This window comes from Balearica regulorum, chromosome 17, assembly GCF_011004875.1.
Source record: "Balearica regulorum gibbericeps isolate bBalReg1 chromosome 17, bBalReg1.pri, whole genome shotgun sequence".
Taxonomy (NCBI): domain Eukaryota; kingdom Metazoa; phylum Chordata; class Aves; order Gruiformes; family Gruidae; genus Balearica; species Balearica regulorum.
This window is the reverse complement of record NC_046200.1, coordinates 2,254,296-2,265,515: the sequence shown is the minus strand read 5'-3', so window position 1 is coordinate 2,265,515 and position 11,220 is coordinate 2,254,296. Positions and strand designations below refer to the sequence as shown.

Genomic DNA, 11,220 nt, shown 5'->3' with positions numbered 1-11,220 from the left:
GCTCGGCAAGGGAAGCGCCGCTGTGCTTCGGCACAGCCTGGGAACAAACAGGCGGAAAATCCCTTCGCCGTTAGCCCTGCGACTGCGGAGGAGCGGTGGGGGAGCTGGGTGGGCGTCTGCGCGTGCAGGCGGCGATGGGCGACGAGCCGGTGGCTTGGCGCTGCTTCCTACGACCCCGTTGTTATTGCAAGTGGAGCAGGAGCAGCTGCTGCCCGTTTCATTAACTGTCCCATCCTGGCAGGGGGCTGGAGCGCTACCGCAATAAAAGCCAATTAAACACCTCTCCAGAACGATCCCAGACCAGTCAGGAATTCTAGTTTATTAGCAGGAATGGAAAGAGTCAGAAACATCCTCGGGGACCCAGCGGGTGGTGGTTTGGTTTTTCCTTTTTACCTCCAGGATGCAAATATTTAACCTGCTCGCTTGGAAAAGGTCCGTGTAATGCAGACAAGGGCTGGGTGAAGGCCCCCCTGGCTCCGTCTGCCGGCGTGTCTCCCCCGGCCGGGCAGGGTTCCTGGGCACGGGCAGAGTCCCGAGCCCCCGGCCGGTCGCTGGCCCCCTGCCCTGGTGCAGAGGGAGGTCCTGAGCACACCTTTGGGGGTTTTTTTGGGGGGGGGATTAAAAAAAAAAAAGCCATTTTGGGAAGAGCAGCTGGTGAGAGTGTCTGAGTCTTAGCAGCCGGTTTGGTTTAATAGGTGGAATTTGTCTTTCCCTGTCCTGATCCAAATACCCTTTTTCTGAGCCAGAAAATTTCTGTTGTTTTTCACCCCAGGCTTTTCCTTTTGTTGGTCAGCGGCAGCGCTGGGATGCGGGGCTGGGTGTTTGCTAATTCGCCTTGGTTTGTGTAGCGATTGCTCACGCGAATGCCTCCACCTTTGCTGGCAGAGACGCAACTGCCTCCTTCCTCCCTGCGCTTTAGGACACTGAAGCATGAAGTGCTTTGTAGGTCCTACAAAATAACAAATTCACGTGATTACACTTCAAGCCGTGATCTTTCGAACGTTTCCGCGGAAGACAAATACTTCCAGTGCGGGAAGCTTTTTTCATTCCGAAGGTTTTCCTTTGCTTTACCGTGTGGTTGTGCCAGGGATTAAAAATAATGCTGACATTTTTGTTGGGTTTTGATGGCTCGACTCCCGTTAGCCCTGCCCGCTGATTTGCACCGAATGCTGTGTTTTGTACATCAAACCGTGGTATTTAGAGGGGTTTTTTTGAAGGTGGCCTGCGTTGCAGCCTGACCCGGAGGCTGCGTGGGCTTTCTGCTGCGATCTCCTGGGTTGGTCTCGGCGCGGTGGCTTCCCGTCGGGCTGACAGCTACTGCCAACCGCCCTTCCAGCGCGCTCCGCTCCGCCGGCTGATGAGACACCGGGAGTAAACGTTGTGTATAAACAAAAACACATTCGCCCTCGATAGACTGTATTAGCGCCGCTTCATCTGCTGCTGCGTCTGGCCGCAGCGCCTGGCTGATCCCCCGCTGTATCACATCAGCTGATGTAATTTTGGGGGCGGTCATCGCCAAGGGCAGTGTTTCGTACCTGGGTGAGATATTAAATGATCTTCGTATTTCTGATGGAAATGTAACCTCGGTTTTATGTCTCGGTGCCCAAAGCAAGTAGCGCTGAAGCATGTCAGCTGTTGAAAATGAAAACATCCGTAGTGTTTTAGGATGGATGGCTGAGCCCTGCCCGTGCTGGTGGGAGGAAGGAGACGTCTCGAGCGCTGGAGCGAGCAGATGGGGCACCCGGAGCGTTGTCCCGGCAGAGCTGCTTTTTCTTTGGGAGTACATCAGCTCTGGCACACGCCGAGTGCCGGGGTTTCTTTTTTTTTTTTTTTTTTTTTTTGTCACTTGGGGCTGAAAAATGAAGTGTGGGCTAGCGATCATTACAACGTCCGCTGAGTTTGTTAAAGGATCTTTTTATGAGCCGATTTGCACAACTCCCTTTCCAGGCTGCTAGGCATGATAAAATACTGCCATTCGGCCTGTCACGGGGATAATTGGTTGGCATTATGAATCATAAAAGTATGTTCCCCCCTGGAATTTTATCCTGACGTTTGATTTAATTTTTTTTGACATCACATCCATTATATTGCATCGCCTTGCCCGCGATAGCTGAATTTGCATGCTGGGAGTAAGGACCAACAGGTTACTGAAAGAGCAAAGCGGCTGTTAGTGGGAACGTCGCTCTGTGCGGAGCAGCCCCTTCCTAAACGAGCCAAAACGGTATAAAAGTGCCGGTGAGGCAGCAGGATCCTCCCTCCTGCTTAAACCTGCTCTCTGACGGGGCTGTGGCTGAGCTGGGCTCGTAGGGCAGGAAGGAAAAGGCGTCGGGGGTTTGGTTGTCCCAGCTTTACTCAGTATTTCTGTGCTTTCCACGCTCCTAAAACAAGGAGATGGGGTCACTTCTCCTCCGCTGGCCATGGGAGACGTGGAGCCGATGCGGTGTCCTGCACGCACTGTGCTGTCCCCGGGATGCCCCTGGCACACGGTGACACCCTTGGCACGGCTGTGGTGTGCTCTGCACCCCCCCCCCAGAACCGGGAAGGACGGTGCCAGGGGTGAGCCTGGGGACAGGATCGGCTCCTTTTCTGCTTTAAAGCCGGTGCAATTGCAGCGCTGCGGAACAGCACGTCCCCACCGGTCCGGGGACACGCAGCGATGGCACCGCCAGTGGGTTTGCCTTGCTGGAGGTCTAAGGAACTTTGTGCAATGAGCACCCTGGCATGGCTTTGAAGGCAGGAGCCCCCCTCGAGCCCTCCGGTCACCCCTGTCGCTTCCATTTTGGCACGACTCTAGACGGGACCCTCCCGTAGCATCCCCAGTTGGGGCTGGGATCTGCCGCTCCAACAGCTCCGCGGGCTCCCTCCCTCCTGCCGCATCCGCCCCTTGCGCAGACTGGTAATTAGCGCAAGTGTAGGATCCTATTAATTGCAGCAATTGTGATGTTTAGATTTCTGGGTTAATTGCTAATATCTGGTGTAACATTTTTCCCTCTGGATATTTTTGATCACAGTAATTAACCTCCCCCGTTCGGAGGAGCAGACGTTCATCGCTGCACTTTTCAGCAGCCCGCGGCGAGCGTCCTGGTGGGATCCCTCTCCGCGGGTGCCGAGGCGGGCCCTACGCTTTAGGGTAGAGGCTCACTGCAGTGCATCCCCTCCATGCATTTATCTGACCTATCTTCAGGAAGGCAGAGGCCGCGCTGGCTTGCCTTTGAACCGGCAGCAATAAAGCTGCTGCCGATGATGTATATTTTTGGGAAGAGGCTGGGTCGTTACAGCCGGCTTCGCTTTCTTATTATTTCTGCCGTGACAAATGGGCAGTGGAGATGGGACTACGAGTGCCGAACGCGGCTGCCTAATCACGCTGCCCTTCCATTTCCCTTCCTGATGAACGTCCCGCTGCGGCCGGGACCAGAGAGCAGGAGATGGGGGCGAAATATCAGGTTTGTAAAGGTCAGCGTGGCATTCCAGCACGGCTTGCTGTCTGCGTTATGATGGGATCCATAAAGGCAGGTTTGCTCTTTCCAACATGCTGCCTGAGCCTTTCTGGGTGGGTGATGTTCTCCAGTGATGCTGGTTGAACTCTAGAAAGGGCTGGGGACAGGTTTTAGATTTAGTTGCTAACTTTTCCCTGCTGGCCATGGAGCTCTGGATAAATGGAGCCGTGTTGGGTCATGTCTCATCTTGCTCACCTCCAGCTCACGGTGTGGGGACGCTGCTGAGAGCAGCCTTGAGCTTTGCCCATCAGCCATACAGCAAAATGCTTGGCTCTTCCGAAATCTGTCTCAAACAGCAGCTCGTAGGCAGGGCAGGCGCCAAGTTAGGACTAGCTGGGAGTAGGGCAGGTTCCCCAGTTGTGTTTGTCAAGAGCTGTGTGCCGCTCCAGTCCGTCTCTGCAAAGCTGCTGGAGTTGCATCGCAGAGCGAAGATCGTCTGCTCCTGGAAACAACCCTCGATGAGGTTTAACTTCAGGGCAACAGCTCTCCTGGTTGAGGTGCAGGGTGTGTACCTGCTCCGAGCAGCCCGTCAAGCCAACGCTCCTCCATCACACGCATGGTTGTCAGGATAACCGCCCTGCAGGGAAGAGCGGGGGTTCTTCTCCTGCACAGCGTGGGTCAAACTCATCAGAAACTTGATGGCTTCTGGAGTATTGTCTCTGTGAGCTCCCCTGTTGAGAACGGTCTTTACTGAGAACGATGGAAAGATGCTGTCAAGCACCGTGCTGTGGATTGTTGCCTAGGGCTGAGCGTGTGCGTGGTGGCACATCTGGAGGGCTTTCACGGAGAACCATCGCTGGCAGCAGGATTTGGCAGCGAGACATCCAAAGTATTTAGTGTAATGAATCAATAACTTTTTTTTTTCTCTCTCCAGAAATACCTGCTTTCTAACCCCAACTCTAGACCTTATCTCTAAACCCACTCCCTCTCCCAAGCCTGAGGGACGTCTCCGAGCAGCACAGGCTCAGCGGCTGGAGACCCAACTCTCTGGCCAGCAGGTCTCCCTGGGTGATATTTTATCCTGTCCGTGGGTGTTTGCATTTTAATAAATTTTCTCCCCCTGGGCACAAACTGGGAGCTGTAACCATGGCAGGGGATGGACAAGCCAGGACATTGCCCTGGCAGCGTGTGTGGCCCTGTTTGAGCCGGCAGCCTGACAGCGGGGGATGACACCATCCCTTGGCGTTCCTCGTGCTTCCAGCTCAAACCTGGATGAAAGGCTGGGATTTTCAAAGGCGTTGAACAGAGACCACTGCAGAGCTTCATTGCTCTTCATTTCCAACAGACCGGGGTAACGCTCTTTGAAACCCCCAGCCTAAGCTAAGACAAACTGCAGCTTGCTTTATTAGTTTGAATTGGTGCTTTATCCATTTTCTAATTTAAATTGGAGGAAAAGTGAAAAATCTAAGGAGCAGCTGCGATAGCGTGGGCTGGGCACGCGGGGAGGGGAGAGCAGCACCCCACCGACCCAGCGGGCTGCGAGGACGCACGCCTGCCCCCCAGCATCGGGCCCTCGAACAGGTGAATGAAGAACAGGTTTAATGGAAATCCAGAGGATTATCCTTCATAATCGCCTTTTAAAATAATTGGGGTGAAAGCAATGCTGCTTTGTGATTATTTTACCTTCCCTGCTCTTGGAAAGTAACAAAAGGTGCCGATCTTCTCTGGGAAGGTGAATCTAATTAATTGCCTTTAGCAGGGCCTGGAGAGCTTTTGATGAGAGATGAAATGTGAATACAAGGGACGCGGGTTTGATCCGTGGCTGCCGCTGGGTCTTCTTTAGATACTCAGCTTTATCCTCCGTAGCAGGTTCAGTGTTCCACCACGGCAGTGGCCCATCCCCGCGGTATGTATGAAAATTGCTTCTTCGCGTGGATTTAGCAGCTCGTGAGGAGCAGAAAAGGGAAGACGGCCCCATCCTGGCACCCTGCATCCTCGGGTCCCGCTGGCGATGGGGAAACGGGACAATTTCTGTGCTCCCACGGGGCTCTCGTGGCCAGGGCTTGTCTGTGAAGGGCCAGAAGGTTTGTGCTGAGCAAAATGTGCTTCACCCAGTAATAAAGGTCTCACCGGTTGTGGTTGCCTGTGAACTCATCTGGTTGGGAAAACAATTGCTCTCCATCCATCCGAATAGCTATGGTCTCCTGCTGCCACGTCAGGTTCCTCCCCGAAGGAAAGATGAGGACAAAATGCTTTTTCTTTACCCAGAGAATACTCTCAGCTTGCTTTCCGTGGGGGTAAGTGATGATGAAGCAAATGAAAGTAATTCTTGGCTGCCTTAGAGTTATTGACTTTGCAATGATGCTGTGATGATGATGATTTTTTTAGTTAGAGATGAGAGAGGTGTGATCTGAGCTGACTGCAGCTCCCTGTCTTCTAAAGACCCGTTTGCCAGCCTGCCTTTCATCATTCCCATCGTTAGGGCTTTACTTCTCCACTTTTTTTTTTTTTTTCCCCACAGGAAATCTTCTCCCCCCCCCCCCCCCCTTCAACTAAACTAAAACGATGTTTGAAATTTAATTGGCAAATGCCTAATTAATTGCACAGATTAATACAGTGTCCTGGAGGAGGCTTTATGTATAGAAGATGACTTGGAGTGATTTACATTGAAGGGGGCTGCTGGTGGGGGTGTGTTGCTCAGGTTCTGCGATACATCTCGAGCAGGAGAGAGGGGAGGTCACTGGGAAGCACTGGAAGGTCCCAGGAGGGATCAGTGGATGGAGATGTGGCTCATCTGGTCTCTGCTTTGTGTTCCGCTGGGTCCAAACCCAGAGGGATGAGGGCTGACAGGAAGGATGCTCCTGCTGTTGGGAATCCCTCCGCTTCTGGGGGGGGTCTGGCACTGGGCTCATCCCACGTGCTGCCTCTCTGTTCCCTGGAGGAGCCGGGTTTTGGCCAGTCTCACATGGCTTCCTGCTCCAGTGCCACCTCGTCTGCTTGGACTGGCCGTATTGCAGCATTCAGGTCAACTTCTCCTCAGGAGCATCCCTCCGGTGAAAGGAGAGCACGGAGATGCAGCAGTGAGCTCGAGGCAGAGCGAACAGCGTATTTATGGGTCATTGCAGCGAGAGCGCTTGGATGGAGACCCGTAATGTGTGTCCTTCAGCATCCTGCCTCGGGTTTGAGTCATCTCTGGAGGCCTCATCTGACCGGGTTCTTCTCGCACCCTCGCTCTGGAGCCTCGGTGTCTCTGAGCATCGGACCAGGTGCTGATGTGACACGTCCTTCGTGTTCCTCTCTCCTGTTTTTGCCTGGAGGACAGGGAAGCTGGGGAGGACCACTGGTGGCCACAGCCTGGAGACGAACCTGAGGGTTGTGTCTGAGGGTAAAAACTCTCCAAAGAGGAGGGACGAGAGTGTTCGAGCTTTGCAAACAGGCTGGCTGTGGCCGTGGTGCGTCGGGGCGCAGTGGGGAGGAGATGTGCTCCTGAGCCATCAGGAGGTACCGGCCCCAGGTTGTCACTAACCGGCTTGTTGACGTGCAGAAATCAATCCCAGTTTGTAGCAGGTCTCTGGGACAGGAATCGGTGTCTGGGCAGACCCGAGGAGCTGGGGGGGGGGTGCGCATTGCCGTGGGGGTGCTGGTGGGTCCCTGCTGCTCCCAGGACCTCGCACAGCACAGGGGGTGGTGGATGCTCCAGGGCCCCAAAATCAAAGGTACCAGCTGAGCTTCCAGGATTAATTCCTCTTCTCTCACAATCCTTCCAGACAAGAGTGCTGATGAGCCGCAGCACGGCGGCCACCCCCTGTCCTCCTCTCCGAAGAGGTGACATTTGCAGCAGCCGGCTGTCCTATTATCCCTGCCCAAAGGTAAAGGAGCGCGCGGGCTGGGTACAAAAGGGCTCATCAGTGTCGGGAGGAGCGTTTGCTTCTCCGCCTGCGCCTGCTCGGAGACGTGAAGGTTTTGCAGAGGAGCGGAGCCTGGGGAGGAAGGTGCCTCCGCATGCCCAGAAGCACAGACCTGGTTTTTTGCTCGCAGGCTTGCAGGGGCGAACGCAGAGCAGGAGCTGGTTGCCCGAATACGCCGGTGCCTTTGGGAGAAAACCCGGTACGAAGGCACCAGATTTTAAACAGACTCCAGGACTAATACCCAGCCGCTGCCTGGCTGCTCCCCGCAGCTCCCCGCTCCCGTCCTTCCTCCCGCTGCCCCCAAACCTCCCTGTCACCTTCAGCCGCCATGAGGCCGGGCAGGACAGTGGCCTTTCTGTGTCGTCGTCCCCCCGCCACCACCCTGGTCCTCCCGGCAGCCCCCGCACGTGGCTTGTGTGGCTCTTACCCTGGGGCTGATGCCAAATCCTTCTCCCCTCAGCTCTCTGGGCTCTGGCTGTGCTTTTGTCCCTGTTCTGCTGGTTTTCACCCCAAAGCCGTCCTCAAGCCAGCCCTAGAGCCGCCGCTCTCCTCCTCCCTCCGCGGCTGAGGGCGGCAGCCGGAGCTTTTCATGCATGGACTGTGCTGAGCAGAGCGGTGGCTTTCTCCCCGCCCGGTGAAGGTTGTAAAGCATCAAAGAGACTTTGCAAGGAGATGGAGGTGGCAGCCGGCCAGCGCGGTGGCTCTGGGCTTCGGCACGTCCTTCCCTTGGCGATGCTGTTGGAGGGGGAGCGTGCGTGCGTGCGTGCAGCGGGCTCCTTGCGGTAATTAGCGACGACGAAGAGCGACCTGAGCCAGGGTGTCTCCTATGCATGGCAGCGACCGCTTCGGGCTGTGCTGGGTCCGTAGCTCGGGCAGGACCGTGGCCATTGCATCTCCAGGGGGTGATGTCCCCAAGCCCCGGGATCTGGCGGCCCTGGGGAGGAGACTTCCTAAGACCTGTAGTTTAGGTGAAAAAGAAGGGCGAGCTGGCCCCGGTGCGGCTTGGTGAGCCCCGTGCCCTGTCCAGGAGGGGAAACGTGGCAGGACCAAAATATCCGGGGCCAAACCCAGCGGTGCCCAGGCGCGGGCGGCACGGCTCTGCCACGTCCCGCCCTGCTGCCGCGGGGCGAGAAATGCCCCGTTCCCAGCGCGGGGTTGGGGTGTAACCCACACGTTGTCCAACCAGCACGTGGCAACTACCAAAAACACCCCCCCACCCCCCCCGAAGCCCCGGTCTGTGGGTGGCCTCTTGCTTTGCCGCAGTTTCACCTGCGTTTCCCACGGCGGGTGGCATTGGCAGCGTCTCTGCTGCCCCGTGTCTGCGCTGCCCTCGCTCGAAGCCTCACGTGCGTTTGGCTTTCGGATGACGTGGGCAGCCTGAATTCCAGCGCTTTCCTATTCCGATTGTCCTAGTAAGTGATTATTTTTTTTTTAAATTTTTTTGTTGTTGTTGTTGTTGCCTGTTGCAGAGCTTGCTGCTGATTTCCCGGGAGAGGAATAAAAGCTGGAGCACAAATACAGCATGGAAAATAACCGTCAGCGGGGATGTTCACTGCGCTGAGGATGGAGCCCTGCTCGAAGCCGCAGCAACACGGCGACGTGCGTGTGCATCCAGCTGGGTGGGAGGAGAGAGAAACCCCTACGCTATTTTCACCAGATGTTTCCCCTTTCCCCAGCCCTCGCTATTAATGGCTTTTAAGGCCAGAAGGAATCTTTTAGCCTGAGCTCCGGTATTACCCCGGCTATAAAACTGCTTTCTCTGCATCCGTTATTAGCCCTCGTTACTTAGTGACTCGTCAGCCGGCAGAGCATCCCTGTCAGCAGCGATTCCTTCCTTCGCCTGACATTTGGGCAGCTGTGTCTTAACCAGCTGCTCGGAGATTTAACAGGTTCTGGTGTTGATTTTTATATTGTTCCAGCTTCTTCATCAAAATGTCACCCGCAGCCGAATCAAACGCCCTGTCGTGTTGGTAAACTCATTTCGGAATCTCATAAAAAAAAAAGCTCAGGTTGGTTTAATGAAATCTGCTTTTCATAAAGGCATGCTGATTGGCACTAATTAAATTTCACTTCTTCATTAAGTGAGTCCTATTTCAACTCCCCCTTTGTTTTGCCCGGCTTCAATGTCAGACCAACGATTTGGAAGATGACATGGATTGTTTTACCGTACAAGGAAATAAATAACACTGCTGTAATTGAAAGTATCCTTTTAAAGAGGACATAAAAAGCAAAAGCAAAAAAAAATCTAGAAATAACTCCTTGGCCAGCTCTTTAAAACCTCTTTGATTCAATTGCTCCAGATCGTGCTGGTTTTTTGAAAAGTTTGGCATTAATCTCTATTTCTCGGTTTATTTTAATTTGTGTAGCAATACAAAATGCCTCATTGTACTATGGCATGAATACATCATCTGATTCATCATCTCTTCCATATTAAAGAAACTCAATTTCCCTGCATTATCTTCAGCGCTTCCGCCCCATCTGTTGATTACGGGGCTGACACCTCTGCCTGGGTTTCTCCGTGCCGGACCTGATGGGGCTCGACAGGGCGGACGGCGGGTTTCTGCCGAGCGCTGCGTGCTCTCCTGGCTTTTGCTCACTTTCTAATTTAGCTGCTGTCTAGTTCTATATATTATATTAAAAAAAACTCCAAACAACCCAAAACCCTTTTAAAGCCTGATTATGCTTGCCTTCTGAGCAAGGCTTTTAGGAATTTTTTCTTTGCAACTTTTTAAATAATTAAGTAACTGTCCATAAGCAGTGTCCAGTTCTCTCTTTTTTTTTCTTTTTTATTTTTTTTTCTTTTTTCTTTCCCCCTCCTCATTAAATTCTTTCTCTTAGCTGACTGGGCTCACCAGCATCTCCAGCTTTGGTGTTATTAGCCCTTTTAAAGCGGGGTGCGTGTGTGTGGGAGACTTTGTACGCCCAAGTACAACTCAAAAAGCCGATGCACGAACCAACGTCCTTTCAGAGGAACGGCTCCGAGTACCTGTCTGCTGCTTTATTTGCTGAGCAATCTCACCTTGACTTGGTCTTAAAAAGTAAACGACGCCTCTCTGCTGCTCCTTGATTCTCTCTCTGCTTTAAATCTGCTTTTTTAAAACTTTTTTTTTTGGGTTTTTTTGATCTTTTTTGGTATTTCGGGGCTGTGCCAGGAGCAGCCCCGGGGGAAGCACCTGGGGCTCGCGGTGCTGGACATCGTGGTCCCTTTTGGACTCTCTTGGAAAGCTGATGGCTTTCCGGATTTTGGGAAGGAGAACGGTGCAAGAACCCAACCTCGCGTCCGGAGGTTTTGGGGCGCAGCCGCGTCTCCAGCCCTGAACCCCCCCGTGCAGGGGGTGCGGGTGCAGCAGGGAGCTGTTGCCAAACAGATCCTACGGAATCTGCCTCCGGCGGGTGGGTTTATGCCTTTAGAGAATTCGCCAGCGGTGCGTTGGAAAGCCGTTAGTGGATCATTTTAGGAGGGGAAAAAAAAACCCCATTTCCTTGGAGAGGATGCGTTATGTTTCTTAAACGGCACTGGCAGAGTTTTAAGTGCGCTTTAAAAGTGATTTACTCTGAAATACCACGCTCTTTTTTGTTTGTTTGTTTTGGTTTTTTTTTTTCTTCCCTTTTTGGATGGAAGAAGAAAGAAGAGGAGGAAGAAATGCTTCAGCCTCGCAGGGAGGTTTAGCTAGGGGAACAGTGCAGAGTCCGTGACCGTCCTTTAGGTTTTTAACATCCTTTTAATTTCTTTTTCCTTTCTCTCCCCCAACTCTGCTCCAACCTTTACATCCCTGTTCGATGGCCGTACGGCACGAGAGGCGTCCTGGCTCGCTGGGAGATGCGACCTGTGCTCCCCGTGCCTGGCGACGAGCTGCCCCTTTAGTTTGCAAAGC

At 53.6% G+C, this 11,220-nt stretch overlaps 1 long non-coding RNA gene across 1 annotated transcript; it reads left to right on the top strand.

Moving 5' to 3' along the window:
• The first annotated feature begins 3,596 nt into the window (after positions 1–3,596).
• Positions 3,597–9,802, top strand: LOC142604268 (uncharacterized). The gene is made up of 2 exons (XR_012838147.1): positions 3,597–7,306; positions 8,815–9,802. It is a non-coding gene; the product is annotated as an uncharacterized LOC142604268 (long non-coding RNA).
• The last annotated feature ends 1,418 nt before the right edge of the window (positions 9,803–11,220 follow it).